Here is an 18,584-nt window from a genome sequence, read left to right as displayed (position 1 = left end):
TCTTCGTAGGGCGGGAAGGGCCCCCTCGCTCAGGCCGAGGAAGAGCTTGGGATCCGCGGAGGGGGCGCCCTGGCCGGCTCCGGGACGCGCGGTGCGAGTCCTGCCTGGATCCCGGGAGGCCGCGGAGTAGAGCGGTGAGAACCAGAGTAGGGAGCTACCTGGGAGCACCGGCCGCGCTCCTCCCCGCGGGGGCCGGCGCACCTGTGGCGGGCGGGCTGGCGGTTGACTGGCGTCTCCAGGAGCCGCGCCTCGCAGCCGCCACCACCTCTTTCTGCGCTAAGCCCTGGGCGAGTCCGGCCGCCTGCAGCCAGTTCTGGCCCCGCCTTGGCGCGCAGGTGGCGGGTTTGGGACTGGTTTCTAGACCCCGCGTCCTCTGCCGACTCAGGGCGGCGTGAGTTCACCTCCCAGCGCTAAACAGAAACCGCCTGCTGAACCCTCCCTCTGGCTCGCCTGGGGATTTTCGATTTGGGTTTCACCAGGAGACGAGCTCTATCTTAAGACCTTGGAGAAGGCAATGGCATCCCACTCCAGTACTCGTGCCTGGAAAATCCCATGGACGGAGGAGCCTGGTGGGCTGCAGTCCATGGGGTCATGAAGAGTCGGACACGACTGAGCGACTTCACTTTCACTTTTCCCTTTCATGCATTGGAGAAGGAAATGGCAACCCACTCCAGTGTTCTTGCCTGGAGAATCCCAGGGACGGGGGAGCCTGGTGGGCTGCTGTCTCTGGGGTCGCACAGAGTCGGACACGACTGAAGCGACTTAGCAGTAGCAGCAGGCGACAAGCTCTATCTTAAGACCTTAGGTCTCAAAGGGTGGTCCGCGAAGGAGAACAAAATCTTTATCAGAGCATATGAAATGGGAAGTGACCTTAAAAATCAATTGATTACATTGGTTTTCAAATCGCGGTCCGCCAGGTCTGGGCCGTCTCCAAGATCCTTTCAAGGGGTCTCCGCGGTCAAAACTATTTCCTTTATGGTACAAAGACATAATTTGCCCTTTTCGCTGTCATTGTCTCCTGAATGTACAGCGGAAATTTCCAGAGGCCATTTGGCGTGTAACGACGTCATCACCCAGCTAATAGCGTGCTTGTATGTGTTTTGTGTTTTACATTATTTTCTATGGTAGTAGATTTAAGTATCAGCATGTACGTTTTTCATAGAGATTAATAAAATTTGCCTGTTCGTAGTTTTTTGTTTTTTCCTGTACTTTTGTTAGCTAGCTTTAGTCATACTTGGCAGGATAGCTATAACCTCTTTTTTTTTTTTTTTTTTATAAATAGTCGTCTGAAATCTTGAGCTTTTCTTTGAGCCTATACAGAAATATAGCCAAAAGTAAGTACAATTTGTTGTCTTGATTTGAAATAATATGAAAATTTCTCCGTTTAACAGATAATATGATAAATATCAGGGCTTCCCTGGTAGCTCAGCTGATAAAGAATCCACCTACAATTCAGGAGACCTCGGTTCGATTCCTGGGTCAGGAAGATTCCCTGGAGAAGGGATAGGCTACCCTCTCCAGTATTCTTGGGCTTCTCTGGTGGCTCAAACAGTAAGTAATCCACCTGCAATGGGGGAGACCTGGATTCGATCCCTGGGTTGGGAAGATCCCCTGGAGGAGGGCATGGCAACCCACTCCAGTATTCTTGCCTGGAGAATCCCATGGACAGAGGAGCCTGGCAGGCTACAGACCATGGGATCCCAAAGAGTGGGACACCACTGACTGACTAAGCACAGCACAGCATAGTATATATCATTAGATAGAATTCATGTAATTAAGAGCTCTTTGGAGATCCTTAATAATGTTAAAAAATGTGAAGAGGTCCTGAGACCAAAGAGTTTGAGAATAACCACCTCAAGTGATGAAGGCAGCAGGTGGACAGAGCACATAGTGGGTCTTGTCCAAACAACACTGGTAACAACTCTTTGGAACATTATTTACGGTCCCATGCTTTGGCCAAAATGGCTCAACACTTGGTAGAAGCCAGAAGAAATGTTTTTCCCCCTTTCTAAATGTTGATTAATTCAATTTCCACCAAATTTTATTTTTTCCCTGCAAAGGTAATTGCCTACTTTATTCTGAATATTTAGAATCAACTGAATTCTTTCTGTTTTCTGCAGAAATTTTGTCTTCACTGATTCCTTCTCAGTTCAATTCAGATCAGCCACTCAGTTGTGTCCGACTCTTTGTGACCTCATGGACTGCAGCACGCCAGGCCTCTCTGTCCATCACCAACTCCCAGAGTTTACGCAAACTCATGTCCATTGATTCGGTGATGCCATTCAGTCATCTCATCCTCTGGTGTCCCCTTCTTCTGCCTTCAATCTTTCCCAGCATCAGAGTCTTTTCAAATGAGTCAGCTCTTCGTATCAGATGGCCAAAGAATTTGAGCTTCAACATCAGTCCTTCAAATGAACATTCAGGACTGATCTCCTTTAGAATGGACTGGTTGGATCTTCTTGCAGTCCAAGGGACTCTCAAGAGTCTTCTCCAACATTATAGTTCAAAGCATCAGTTCTTCAGCACTCAGCTTTCTTTATACTCCAACTCTCACATCCACACATGACTACTGGAAAAACCATAGCTTTGACTAGATGGACCTTTGTTGGAAAAGTAGTGTCTCTGCTTTTTAATATACTGTCTAGGTTGGTCACAACTTTCCTTCCAAGGAGTAAGCGTCTTTTTATTTCATGGCTACAGTCACTATCTGCAGTGATTTTGGAGTCCCCCACCCCCTAAATAAAGTCAGCCTCTGTTTCCACTGATTCCTTCTAGACAGTGCTTTTTCTTTTTCGTTCTCCCAGTCTTTCTTCAGTTTCCATTTGTCCACCTTGTTCTTTAAACTGTTTCTATGATAGATACCTCCTCAGTCCTTTTATTGTTCTTAACCAATTTCAATCACATTGTGAAGAGGCTTGAAATGATTTCTTATAGTCTACATCTTAAACAGGGAACATGTCTACTAGAACACTCATTCTTCTATTTACTCATTCATTTAGCCCTGAGGATACAGACAGAACCACCACAGTCTCTGTTCTGGAGGAGAATTTAGTCTAAGAGCTATATCTAAGAATGTGGGCTGAGTAAAGTTCTTATCAAAGGAAAGAACAGACTTACTCATCTTTAGCCTCCAGAACCCGATAGAGTTCTTTTATGTTGTTCATGCTCAGTACATTTTTATTTTGAATTTTGAATTTTTACAATACTATTTCATTTTCTATTTTATTTTATGTTTTGGCTGTGCCCTGTGGCTTGTGGTCTTAGTTTTCCGACCAAGAGTCGAACCCAGGCCCTCAGCTGTGAAAGCATGGCGCCCTAAACACTGGACTGCCAGGGAATTCCTTCAATACACTTTTTTGGAGGGATGAAAGCAATTTGTTTTCAGGTAGAAAAAGTGTGTTACACTGTATTTGGAGATGCGAATAGTCAGGTGCTTCATGTTGTGGAATAAACAGACATGAACTTTGACGACATTCCTTGGTCGAATTTGTCCACCCACATATCTGGGTATCTGGACCAAAACAAATGTGGCTTTGTGTTCACATCAAATAGCAGAGTTTATAGTCTAAGAGGGGAGTCAGATACAGAAATAAAATTCTGTTTCTCAGGGGTGAATGACAGCCCTGCACATTTCCCTGTGATCATATTGGCTTCCGGAGAATATTACAGCACTTGGCAGTATGAACACCGACTTCAACCACTGTGGAGCTGCAAGGTATTTTGAAATTAGGTAGCAAAGAAAGAAAATAGTAACAACATTGTTTAAGATTGTTGATTTCTTCTGCTATTTATTTGCTCTATTTATTTATTTTGTGCCACTTGCTTTTGTAAAGTCACAGTATTCTTATGCTTTTTCTCCCATAACATTTTAAGTGTTTTTATTCTGGTCATTTGCAGAACTGGGCTACATATTATGATTCTCTCTTTACAGAGAAGAATACTGAAGCACAAAGTGTAAAGGGTCTTAGAGAGTCACTGGCCAAGTGGTAGCTCAGCTCTTGACTCTTCCCAGTGCCTTTTATTATCAAGCAGTGAAGGGCAAGAAGTAAGAATTGTTTAATTTCAAAAGAAAGAAAAAAAAATTAGAGCAATGAGATTAATGGACTTGGATTAATGTGATAATACATCTCTGAGTTTGAGCACATACCCACCCGCTTACCTGTGTCAACTCAAGAATGAAATGGAAACTCGCTGTATTGTGTGGGCATGAGGATTGACTCAAAGACTGTGACAGGAAGGGTTAAGGCTGCAGCCTCTAAGCTCTGCAATGTTAAGGTCACATCCACATCCTTAAAGGCACAATGATAACTGTGTCACTGGACTATTTGGAGTAGAAGATGTGACTTTTACCTTCTGCTGGTGTTGGTGACATTTTAGCCTTGGTATTTCATCGTCGGATTTTTGCCGTTTTAATTTATCCCAGTAAAATCAGTAGGTGGAAGATAAAAGACTCCTATGCTTCAAGGCTGATTACATATCTGTATGCAAATATTTTCAGATTCAACAGATTAGCAGAAGAGTTAAAGATTTTGTTTTAAACATTTACTTAAAGCTCTCTAAAGGAACTTTTGACTAGAGCTCCCATTTAATTTTATCATTTAAGAATAATGACTGTTAATTACAAGATAAAAAACAGTATGAGAGGTTATCTGGCTTCCTGATCACTTGATTTTGTGTCATGCTGTGGGTGGTAACAGGAACCACATCATGGTGAAAAACCAGCAATCCTTAGAGTCCGTACGGAGCACATAGGAAACTTGAATCGGTATGGTTCTGAGATGCTCTCTGGAGCCTGTGACATGATCAGAAAACTCTCACTCTTTGCCACACCTTGGCATTTTTACAGCTATAACAATTTCTTTCACTCATTGGACTCATTTTATCATCATAATCATATTCTCTGATTGCTGCACAATTTTTTTGACCTTTTTTTTGTAAATCCATGTTCAGGTAATCATAGTGTTCTAACTAAACAGATTTTTTTCAAACACAAGTTTATTTGGCATCAGTTGCAAAACCATACTTTCATGCACAATGTCTGAAGAGAGAGTTTAGACAAATCACATACTTTTAGCTATGCAACTGACAGTGTTTAAGAATCATTCATTTATTCTGCATCAAAGAAGGATAATAATGAAGTATTGGTGTTGCTGGTACTGATTAAAGGCACAACATTGTACAGAAGACCTGTTAGGAAATCCACAACTTAGGATCCTGTTTATCCTTCCTTGGTGTAGAATTCTCCTTTGTTATTTTATGTACCACCCTGGCTTCAAGCTCTCAAAATGAGATGATCTCAATGACTAAGTTTTGACATATACATTGGGGGTTTTAAAGCACTGTTTATTTTACTGATGCACACTAATAGCTTTAGTAGAGTTTATGGGTCTCCTTTGCTTCCTTGGTGGCTTAGCAGTAAAGAATCCACCTGCTAATGCAGGAGGTGCAGGTTCGGTCCCTGAGTTGGGAAGACCTCCTGGTAGAGGAGATGGCAACCTACTCCAGTATTCTTGCCTGGGAAATCCCATGGACAGAAGGGCCTGACAGGCTACAGTCCATGGGATCGCAAAGAGTTGGACACAACTTGGTTACTAAACAATAACAATAACAAAAATAGTTCTCCTTTACCCACCCTTGACATTGCAATTCTGATATCAGCTTGAGAGCCAGAAGCAAAGTTTACCAGTTTTTGTACTTTGTAAGGCACATGGCAGGATCTCCTGACTGTGAAGTGCATAAAAGAAGGGTAAGTTCTATTCCTAGGTCTGTTTTTCTCTAGCTTTGAACAGATCACTTCTCATCACTCTCTCTACCTCTTGAGACACTGAGGTGGTGGTGGCTTAGTTGCTAAGTCATGTCCGACTCTTGCAACTCCATGGACTATAACCTGCCAGGCTCCTTTGTCCATGGGATTTACCAGGCAAACATACTGGAGTGGATTGTCATTTACTTCTCCAGGGGACCGACTCAGTCCTGGGATCGAACCCAGGTCTCCTGCGTGGCAGGTGGTCTCCTGCGTGGCAGGTGGTCTCCTGCGTCGCACATGTATTCTTTACCAAGTGAGCCACCAAGGAAGCCCTGAGACATTGAGGGTTTAGTCTGAATGAATTCTGACTCCTTTCTGTGCTAACATTTTATGTGTCTTTGGTTTTTCTTAATGGTAAAACTGTAAAGTGAAAGTTTTGGTCGCTCAGTTGTGTCTGACTCTGTGACCCCATGGACTGTAGCCTGCCAGGCTCCTCTGCCCATGGGGATTCTCCAGGCAAGGATATGGGAGTGAGTTGTCATTTCCTACTCCAGGGGATCTTCCTGCGCCAGGGATCGAACCTGCGTTTCTTGTGTCTCCTGCATTGCGGGCAGATTCTTTACCATCTAAGTCACCTATAGAGGGCTCTATTTAAGTAATTTTCTAATTTTATTTTCTATCTGGATAGTCTTGGATTATTTGTTTTCATGTAATTTATTAAAAGGAAATCATTACATCAAAATATAAAATTTGAGAGGAACTCACTGGCGGTCCAGTGGTTAAGACTCTGCATTTCCAATGCAGGAGGTACAGGTTCCATCTTTGGTTGGGGAAATAAGATTCCCCCATGCCTTGTAGTGGAGCCAAAAATAATAATATTTATATATATTTGGAATTTACCTATATACACAAATTATCTATTTTATTATTTGTTTGCCTTTAATTATACAAAATTGGAAGTAAATATAACTTTCTATGTGGCGAAAGAGATTTTAAAATGTTTTAAAATTTACTTTCTTTGGCTTCTCTGATAATTTGATTTATACTTTTCATTCTTGTGCCAACAGGTGACACTGATACAGAATCTTTTCCCTATTATCAGGACTCCTATTTTATTTCTTTCCAACTTTGCTGTCTTTTTCTTGGATTTGTATTGATTGAATTTATTCCTTTTTTTTTTTTAATTCTACTACGTTTTCCCTGTTTTAGCTCTCCCAGTGCCTCAATATATTTTTTTTTTCGTTTTCTCTTTTGTCCTCTGAATTTAGAATTTAAAAGCAGGAGGGCACATTGATCTTTCTTCTCTAAGGAGAATAATGTTTTCTCTTTCTTTTGTACCTACTCTGAAATTATCTATATAGTGTTAGACACTCAATATTTATTGAGTGAATTAAATTATTAAGAATTTATTAGTTTTTCAACAGACAAACAGAAACTCAAGTTCATAGACGCAGGGAACAGAGTAGGTTGCTAGAAGTGGGGGATGTGGAGTGGGTGAAGTGGGTGAAGGGGGTCAAAAGGTGCAAAGTTCCAGTTCTAAAATAAATAAGTAACGGGGATGTAATGTACAGCATGGTGACTATAGTTAATAATACTGTATTGCATATTTGAAAGTTGCTGAGTAGATCTTAAAATTCCTCATCATAAGAAAATTTTTTTGTAAATATGTATGGTGATGGATGCTAACGAAATTTATAATGGTAATCATTTCACTATAGTATATACAAATATTGAATCATTATGTTGTATATGTGAAACTAATATAATATTGCATGTCAATTATGTGCTTCCTAGGTGGCGCTAGGAAACTAATATAATGTTGCATGTCAATTATACTTCAATTTAAAAAATTTTTTTAAATAATTTTTAAGTTTTTATTGCCATATGGTTTTATTGTTCTGTTTTTGTTTATATATTCCCTTTTTCCCATTTCCTGATTCAATGTTTTTTCCCTTTCCTTTCATTCCCTCTTATTTCTTCTGTTATTTTGTAAATTTTTGTTTTTCTTATGATTTTCAACTCTCTTATCATCTTTCCCTACCTAAGGAATCTCTGTGATTTTCTTGGGTTGAACTACATGAAATTGCCACTGTTGTAAAAAAAAAAAAAAAAGTTTGACCATCATACATTTCATGTGGTTGAACCTAATAGTTTTCCTCCGTGTCTAGCACACTGGTTGGCAGATGCCCAATTCATCTGAATTAATTCATTAATTCATTAATTATTCATAATTAATTCATTATTAATTAATAATTCATAATTAATTCATTAATCTGCTGAATTAATTAAGAAATACATTTTCCTTTTCACTGGTTTTTCTGGGGGCCTGGATAACATTAAGCAGAGAATGTTTTACGAGTGTGGATTCAGAAGTTTTTAGTCGTCAATTATCTTACTGATTTGCTCACTACCTGGTTTTATTAGTTCTTTTCATTAATGTATGAAAGATAAATCTGAGGACATGCTTGTGAGCAAGCATGTGGTTACATACATAATGTTATTATACACATATTTGCATGAGTGTTAGTAAACATAAATTTCTGGAGCATGTCTTTTTGTGAGCTTTTTTGGACATCTATGTGATTAGGGTCTTGGAAAAGACCCCGATGATGGGAAAGATTTAAGGCAGAAGGAGAAGAGGGCAACAGAGGATGAAATGGTAGGATGGCATCACTGATGCAATGAATATGAACTTAGGTAAACTCTGGGAGAGAGTGAAGGACAGGGAAGCCTGGGGTGCTGCCGTCCATGGGGTCACGAAGAGTTGGACATGACTTGGCAACTGAACAACGACAATGTGATTAGCAACTCAAAGAGCTGAAATATCTTAAAAGAGAAGTAGCAGAAATTGAGAGGAAGGTTAGATTTCTTTTATACATATATGTGATTTTATTTACTTATTTATTTTGGTTGTGCTGGGTCTTCATTGCTATGAGGGTTTTTCTCTGGTGGCAGTAAATGGGAGCTACTCTCTAGGGCTTCTTATTGTAGTAGCTTCTTTTGTTGTGAGCTCAGGCTCCAGGGAGAGTGGCCTTCAATAGTTGTGGCATGTGGGCTCAGTAATTATGGCTCACAGGTTCTAAAGCACAGGCTCACTTGTTGTGGCCCACGGGTTTAGTTGCTCCATAGCATGTGGAATCTTCCCAGACCAGAGATTGTACCCATGTCTCCTACACTGGCCGGTGGATTCTTTACCAGTGAGCTATCAGGGAAGTCTTGCTGCTGCTGCTGCTAAGTCACTTCAGCCGTGTCCGACTCTGTGCGACCCCAGAGACGGCAGCCCACCAGGCTCCCCTGTCCCTGGGATTCTCCAGGCAAGAACACTGGAGTGGGTTGCCATTTCCTTCTCCAGTGCATGAAAGTGAAAAGTGAAAGTGAAGTCGCTCAGTTGTGTCTGACTCTTTGCGACCCCATGGACTGCAGCCTTCCAGGCTCCTCCGTCCATGGGATTCTCCAGGCAAGAGTACTGGAGTGGGGTGCCATTGCCTTCTCTGATCAGGGAAGTCTTAGATTTCTTAAAATACTGTTTCAGTCTCGTTAGCAGTAACATGAAATGTCTGTTATTCCCAAAACATTCACCTCTGATGTTCTACAACCCTCAGTGAGCCTTTGAGAATTTATGCACACTGAAATAACTGCTGAGGCTTGAAGAGTAGACTTTAAATAAGGAAATATTTTAGGTTTCCTAAGCTAAAGCTGTGATGACTAGAATGGCTGACCTTGTTCATGAAGATTTTTAGTTCAAGATGCTTTTAATATTTAACATGTTAACTCGTAAGCCCATCTTTTCTAAGATCCTTGTTTCATGCACTGGCAAACAGGTGCAGATATTTTAAGAAATTTATCTAAGGAAATTTACCAAGTGAATCAGGGGGAGCACTGAAACTAGGATTTCTGGTTTTTACCCAATAGGATTTCCACTTCACTCCATTGTCATTAGAATTCACTTCATCATTCAGTAATTTGTTTATGATTCACACCCTATGAATCATGAAGTTTCTTTTATTTTCTTTTAGTCATGAAAAGGTGAAATTCAAGATGTCTCTGACATGTGATATCAGCGTCTCATTCAATGCAGAACATAGTTTTTCTTTCTTTTTTCTTTTAAAATAAATTTCCATTTAATAGCAAAGCAATATGTGCTGCTGCTGAGTTGCTTGTCATATTTGACTCTTTGTGACCCCATGGATCATAGCCCTCTAGGCTCTTCTGTCCATAGGATTCTCCAGGCAAGAATACTGGAGTGGGTTGCCATGCTCTCCTCCAGGGCATCTTCCCGACCCAGGGATCAAACCTGTGTCTCTTATGTCTCCTGCATTGGCAAGTGGGTTCTTTACCACTAGCACCACCTGGGAAGCCCTCTTTGTAAAACATCTGAACAATATAAAAGACAATTAGTAAAAAGACAACTGTTCCGAAAGAAAACTGTTAAAAGTTAGTTTCCACATAGCCCAATCCTTTTTGAGTGAACTCTGAAGAAACTGTTTAAAAGCTTATGTCATAGGAAATTTTGTGATGACTCCTTGGACACATTTAATATTGCAATTATTTTCTTTGTATAGACTCTGTTATAATGTGTAATGTCTTAAAAATGTGTTTAAGAGTTGTTTCTCTCACATCTATTTCCAAAATAAACTCCAGATGGCTTTAAGAATAAAAAAAAAATGACCCCACAAAAGAGTTAGAAGACAAGGCAGGTGGAGAATATCTTCTCCTAGAGTGAAGAACTCTCTAATAATAAAAGCAAAGGGAAAATGATAAAGAACAAGATTGATACATTTGACCTCATAAAAGTTAACATTTTTAGACCTTATAAGACACCATTAAAGTTAAAAGAAGAAATCTAAATCGCAATAAATGAATCTTAGAAAATGTTCAGTTTTACTAATAATGTAAGAGATGAAAAGTAAATTTTTGTTAGTTACATTCAGTACTGAGAAGGGTATAAAAAGGCAGTCTCTGTTCACTATTGGAATAATCATTTTAGACAGCAATTTAGTTATCTGCTTCATTAAGATTGAATTCTTAATTCCATCTTATTTCTACTCTTAAACATCATGGAGATTCTATTCTTAAACATCATGAGAGATTATTGCCTTGGCTATTTTTATGAACCTAACCATTGCACGTTTGCATTACTGGTTTGTAAAGGTAATATCTCATGGATCATCCATCTAATTGTAGATCTAATATCTCCTCAATTACTTCTATATTTTATCTATTTATCATTTTCTAGATATACCACTAACAAGCTTAATAGTGTCCTGGTTTACTCATAAAAGTAAAAAAATCAACAAGTTGACTGCAACAAAGTGAACTGGTTCCTCCTGCCTCCACTTTTCAAAAAACTTAAGTAAAAGTTCAAAAACTTTTACTATTTTCTATTACAAAAGCAACTTTTATGTTTATGGTAGAAAATTTTAGTTGATGAGGACAGGGGACAAAGTTGCCTCATTATACATCCAAGTGTACCACTTGGAGGATATCATTCTAGACTTTTTTCTAGCCATAAATATATGTATGTAGTATGATGGTGGTGGTTTAGTTGCCAAGTCATCTCCAACTCTTTTGACCCCATGGACTGCAGCCCGCCAGACTCCACTGTCTATGAGATTTCCAAGGCAAGAATATTGGAGTGGGTTGCCATTTCCTTCTCCGGGGTATCTTCACAACCCAGGGGATCTTCTTCAAACCTGCTTCTCTTGCCTTGCAGGATTCTTTTACACTGAGCCACCAGGGAGGCCCATGTATATGGTATAACATATTGTCAGGTTAACCTTTGGAAAACTTATAAATGTGTATGCCCACCTACATATAGTGGGAAATGACAAATAGGATCATCATTTCCCCTTGTCAATGTGTATATTAATATGTAAAAAATGATTGTAAGTGGTTTAAAAAATAGCCTTTTTGTTTTAATTAGGTTTTTAAAAAATAATCAGTGAATATTTATAGATCTTCTTTAGTTCCCCATTAATATTTTTTGCTGGCTTGTATTTTAGCTGAGTGTAATCCCAGGATTGTTGGAACTGTCTTGTTTTAGTTGGGCCTAGTCTATTCTTGGAATTTCTACAAAGCAATAAATGATCATTTATCTATGATTTTTTATGCATGCAAATTATAATAATATAATTTATAGAAGTTGCTCAAATCATTTCATCTTAGCATTTAAGGTCATATTAAATATCTTTCCCTTAAAAAAACATACTTCCTTAATAATATCTCTTTAGACACTCAAGTATGGATGTGAGAGTTGGACTATAAAGAAAGCTGAGAGCCGAAAAATTGATGCTTTTGAACTGTGGTGTTGGAAAAGACTCTTAAGAGTCCTTTGGACTGCAAGGAGATCCAACCAGTCCATCCTAAAGGAGATCAGTCCTGGGTGTTCATTGGAAGGACTGATGTTGAAGCTGCAACTCCAATACTTTGGCCACCTCATGCGAGGAGCTGACTCATTGGAAAAGACCCTGACGCTGGGAAAGATTGAGGGCAGGAGGAGAAGGGGCGACAGAGGATGAGATGGTTGGATGGCATCACTGATTTGATGGACGTGGGTTTGGGTGGACTCCAGGAGTTGGTGATGGACAGAGAGGCCTGGCGTGCTGTGGTTCATGGGGTCACAAAGAGTTGGACACGACTGAACAACTGAACTTAACTGAGACACTCGAGGGGATACAAAGATGAATAGTAATATAAACAACATTTTTCAATAATGAGATATTCACATAACATAACATTTATCATTTAACCATGTTAAAATGCACAATTCCTTGGGTTTTAGTATATTTTACAATACTGTGCAGCCATCACCACCATCTAATTCTAGAACATTTTCATCACTCAAAAAAGAAGCCTCATACCTCAACTTAGTCAATCCCTCTCCTTTCCCCCTTATCCTCTGCTGGCATCCACTAATCTACTTCTGTCTCTATGGGTTTGCTTATTCTGGATATTTCATATAAATGGAACCATACAATATTATGTGGCCGTTTGTGACTGACTTCTTTCATTTAGCATGTTTGCAAGGTTCATCTATGTTGTAGTTTGCGTCAATGCTGCATTCACTTTTATGGCTGAATATTCCATTGTGTGAATATACCACATACTATTTATCCATCAATTGATGGAATTTGGGCTACTTCCAATTTTGACTCAAAAAATAATGCTACTAGAAACATTCATTTACTGTATAAGTTTTTGTATGAACATATGTGAACAAATTTCTCTTGGATTTACGCCTAGAAACGGAATTGCTGAGTCATATGGTAACCCTACATTTCAATTTTTGAAAAATATATAACATTACTGAAGGCTTAATATGTGTGTGGCACTTAGCTAAGCAGTTGACTTGCATTTTCTCATTGAATCCTCACAACTATCTGTGGTTGGTCCAGTTATTATGTCCATTTTACAGATGAGGGCACTACAACCCAAAGACGCTAAAAAGTTTGCTCAGATATCCAGAGCTAGTTGAGACAGATCCAGGATCTGAATCATGGCAGTCTGGTTATAGACTCTGAACTCTTTACTACTATTGCCTTGACACATATGATTCAAAAAGGGCAGAAGATAGCTCACAAGTAATACAACAAGATGAAATGAAGTAAGAAGTCTAAGTGCCATATAATGGGGTAAGAGGATTGGAGGTGGAGAGTAGATTTGGGAAAGGCTCATTAGAAATGAGACTTAATATATGGGAACAAGTTCAAGAGAGGAGCTGGGGTGAAAGCCAACTAGGTGAAAGGACTATTACAGGGATGGCAAGCTAGTTTTATATCAAGTGCCAATTCCTGTTCATTGGTAGTGACCATCTGTAGCACTGTGTGGAGATACTATATGCCAGCTCAGTGGGAAAGAGAATGATGAGTAATTAGCAAACTCTGCCACGGGCAGGGGAGGGGAGATTTGAAGACCTTGTGATACGAATTTTCATCGCTGGACTATTACACTCTGGAGGTGAGAAATTATGGGTCATGTTCTGAAAAGCAATGACTATATGATTTTGACGAGATCATAAGGTATGTGTGGGAAAGTTGAGGCTGAAATAAGATTGGAAATTTGTGATGAGGCCAGATTGAGCAGCATTTTAGATGACAGACTGATGAGTTTGTTCTTAATTAAGTAGATAGTGAGGAGTCATTGAAGATTTTTGAACAGGGGAATACTGGCATAGGAATCCTACTATAAAAAGATTAATCATACAGTGACATACAGAAGGAACTGACACAGAGAAAGATCAGAAACAAGGAGACAAGTTAGGGTGATGTTAAAAACATTTAGTAGATGGTGACAAAGTCATGTTAAAACAGGGAATTACCATCCTTTCTCACTAACTCCTTGAAGATTAGAATGTAGCTGTGAGGAAACGAACACTCTAATATTCTGCTAGTGATACATTAGTTCAGTTTTTCTGGAGGACATTTTGGCAGTGTGTATAAAAAACCTTAAAAATGGTTTATTCTTTTTAATGCAGTATCTAGAAATTTGTGCCAAGGAAGTAATTCTGAACATAGGCAGAGATGTAACTCCAAAAGTGTTCATTGCATCGCCATTAAAAAAAAAAATGTAGCCCAGAAACTGGCTGTGTAGTTTCTCTTCATGTCACCAGCCCACCTGAGTCATGACTTGGCATTTAATTTACTGTGGAGAGCTCCCTGCATGAAAATCATTTAGTTAGTAATGGTGAGTTTGCTAAAGATTATGTAGGAAGGGAAGGGAAGGGAAAGTCGCTCAGTCGTGTCCGACTCTTTGCAGCCCCATGGACTGTGAAGCCTACCAGGCTTCTCAGTCCATGGGATTTTCCAGGCAAGAGTACTGGAGTGGGTTGCCATTTCCTTCTCCAGGGGATCTTCCCGACCCAGGGATCGAACCCGGGTCTCCCGCATTGTAGGCAGACGCTTTACCCACAAAGGTTATGTAGGGGAGATGGAAAAAAGACTAAAAATAGATTGACAAACATCCAGTAAACTTGATAAATGCTCCTTAGCTTTCTGCACAGTGCTGAGCAGGGGTCCTCATGTCTCTGCCCCTTCCCCCCCTAGCACTTAGACCAGCTGCTTCTCTTCTTCTCACTTTTACTGTTCTGAGTTACTTTTTCTGTTTGACTTTGGGAATCAAAGTCTATTCTGAGCAGGCCTCTTCTCTGGAAAGCTGGTTTCTATTAGAAAAAAAAGTGTCCCTAACTATTTCTTCCCTCCATTCTTCCCTGGAATACACTGCTATATTTAAAATGGATAACCAACAAGGTCCTACTGTATAGCACAGGGAACTCTGCTCAATGCTATGTGACAGCCTGGATGGGAGGGCAGTGTGGAGGAGAATGAATGCATGTACATGTATGGCTGAGTCCCTTTGTTGTCCACCTGAAATTATCACAAATTGTTAATTGGCTATGCTCCAATGTAAAATTAAAACTTTAAAAAAAGAGAAGAAAAAAGTGTTGAATATTTGTGGAGGATATAAAAATTTATTATGGATTACACAAAACTTTGGGGAAATAAATGTTTAAAAAATAAAAGGGACTTGCTGAATAAATTATGGCACAATTTGTTACTACTTAACAAAATACAAAATTTTCTCTCCGCTATCCTTTTACAGAAGTTTATAGCTAAGAGTATATTTGGAAAGTGATGGATTATAGATTTTCATTGTGTTAGTGTTTACAGGGGTTTGGGTTGATTCCTTTTCATTCTTTTGAAGGCAGAGTTGTTACATAGTTTTCTGTTTTGGGTGGCTGTTTCACAGTTTTTACAAGTATATACTCTGTAAATTCAGGAGAAGGAAATGGCAACCCACTCCAGTATTCTTGCCTGGAAAATCCCATGGACAGAGGAGCCTGGCGGGCTACAGTCCATAGGGTCGCAAAGAGTCCGACATGACTGAGCAAAAAGAAAAAGAAAAAACACAAAAAACCACTTATTGAGCACTCTTTGGAAACATTTTCTCCCTAGGTGACTGTATTTATTTTTATGGTTTTAAACATTACTTTTGTGCTGACAACTCCCAGATTTATACCTCTAGCACAAATATTCCCTTTGTTATTCCAAACACATATTATCTCACTCCAAACTAATATATCTATCTTTTGTATCTCTACTTGATGTCTCATGGACAGCTTAGAGTTACCATGTTAAACCTGGTGCTCCCTGATCCTGGTCTTTGTAAACATGGAAAGTGGTAGTACCACCTGAAAAGTTATTTAGGTCAGAAACTTAAATTCTGACTTAAGTCAGGCAATCTTAGTTCCTGATTCTTTCCTACCCTATCAATCTCTCTCTCTTTTTATTTGCCCCAGGTCTCAGTTGCAGTGGCTCAGATGGTAAAGCGTCTGTCTACAATGAGGGAGACCCGGGTTTGATCCCTGGGTTGGGAAGATCCCCTGGAGAAGGAAATGGCAATCCACTCCAGGACTATTGCCTGGACAATCCCATGGACAGAGGAGCCTGGTAGGCTATACATTCCATGGGGTCGCAAAGAGTCGGACACGACTGAGCGACTGCACTTCAGTTGCGGTATACAGGATCTAGTTCCCTGACTGGGAATCAAACCCAGGCTTCCTGCACCAGGAATGCGGACTCAACTACTGGACCACAAGGGAAGTCCTGGCATCAACAGCTTTTTGATGATTGCTACCCCCACACCAGAAGTTTCCAAGCAGAGAGCACATGATGTGTAAAGGCACAGAGACCTAGGAGGACTGGATTATCTGAGGAAACCACAAGTGCATCAGGCTGGTAAGTCCATGTGGTTTTAAGGAGATGAGGCTGGAAAGGAGGTCCCTGGGGAAGCAGGAGAGGATGGGATTCACAGCAAAGGCAGCAGGCAGGTTTGCATGAGGACCTCAGCAGGGAACTGGAATAAATACTCAGGTCACCTCTTTTTAGAAATACTAGTAAAGAAAAAAAAAAAAAATCATACCTGAACAAGGCAACATAAGCCACAGTATTTTTAATAAACAGATGTTACAGAACTGTTTCCGTTTCATCTGGAAGGGTAGATATTTCTAAATGTACAATATCAAAGGAATTACTATTAAAAGCAGTTATTTGAAAAGTAAAAATAATATAAGCATAAATATTCCTTCTGAGTCATGAGTGAATGGATTTAATCTCAAAGTCAGAACTAGTTTTGCACTGGCAGGTTTTTATATGTATATCCAATACATATACTTGTTTTCTTCTCTCTCTATGTTAAAAATTTGAAATATACAGTAAAATTCACCTTTTTAACTTGTACAATTCAATGTTTTTAGTATTTTCACAAAGTTGTGAAATGATCACAATGATCAAATTCCTGAACATTTTATCACCTCCAAAATAAACCCTACATCCATTAGCACTGACTTCTGATTCTCTCTTTATACTCCTTGAGAATCTGCTTTCTATCCCTATGGATAGTCCTATTCAAGATAGTTCATATACATGAAATCATACCATATACAGCCCTTCTGTGACTAGGTTCTTTTCACTTAGCATAATGCTTTCAAAGTTCATCCATGTTGCAGCATGAATCAGTACTTCATCCCTTTATATGGCCAAATAATATTTCATTGTGTGGATATACCACATTTTATATATCCATTCATCACTTGACGGGCATTTGGGGTATTTCCACTTTTCGACTATTATGAATAATGTTGCAATGAACATTTGTTTATGATTTTTTTTTCTTACTGGAACTGTTTTTCACAATGAGGGTTTTTTCCCCCAGAATTTCTTTGAAATCTACATTGATCAAACCACATGTTTCAGAACATTTCTTCTGAGGTCCATTCTCTGATGAAAAAGATCAGTTCCAACTGGGGAAAGTTACCTGAGTCTCTGCCTTTTCAGCTGAACATTATACCTATTGCCTAGAAAAATAAGTCAAATACCCAAGAACTCATCTTGGGTCAAAGGAAAAAAGTTATTTATGCTTATAACAAAAAAGTTATTTATGTTTTTATATTGTTTTTCATATGATGTGAAATGCCGTAAAGTCAAATGAGCTGCATAAAGCGTTTTCACTTTTTTTTAGGAGAAAGGAGAAATGTGGAAACTTTCTTCATTTTTTTCTTCACTCCTCTATGTCCAAAATGGAAGGCAGTTGACACTGTAGTGTCCATCACATCTTCTGAATGAAAAACCATGTATGCCACTTTTCTTCCAGCCCTAGCAGCAAGTAAAACCAAGTCTCAAGCGCTACACGTGCTTGTGCTCCGTCGTGTCCGATTCTTTGCAACCCCATGAACTGTAGCCCATCAGGCTCCTCTGTTCATGGGGATTTTCCAGGCAAGAATACTGGAATGGATGGCCATGCTCTGCTCCAGGGGATCTTCCTGACCCAGGAATTGAACTGGGGTCTCCTGCATTACAGGTGGATTTTTTTACCAGGAGAACTACCAGGGAAGCCCCAAGAGCTATATGACTCCACAAAAAAGAATGTGTACTTTGTACTGCAGTAGTCTCCCATCCTGGGCTTCCCAGGTGGCGCTAGTTGTAAAGAACCTGTCTGCAGTGCAGGAGACAGAGAGAGTCCTGTTTGATCCCTGGGTCAGGAAGATGCCCTGCAGGAGGGCATGCAACCTACTCCAGTATTCTTGCCTGGAGAATCCCATGGACAGAAAAGCCTGGAGGGCTACAGTCCGTGGGGTCACAAAGGGACAGACCAGACTGAAGCAACTTAGCACGCACTCATGCAATATCCCACCCTAGAGAGGTGAAGAGAGGTTTCATCACTGGACTCAAAAACTGTTTTGTTTCCTTTTACCAACCTTTCACTAAACCCAAGAATGCATTCATAGGGTAATCACGTGCATGGTGTAGTCATTCCTTAGATGAATGAAAAACATTTAAAAAAA

Source organism: Budorcas taxicolor, chromosome 15 (genome assembly GCF_023091745.1).
Source record: "Budorcas taxicolor isolate Tak-1 chromosome 15, Takin1.1, whole genome shotgun sequence".
Lineage (NCBI taxonomy): Eukaryota > Metazoa > Chordata > Mammalia > Artiodactyla > Bovidae > Budorcas > Budorcas taxicolor.
Note: the sequence above shows the minus strand (reverse complement) of the source record.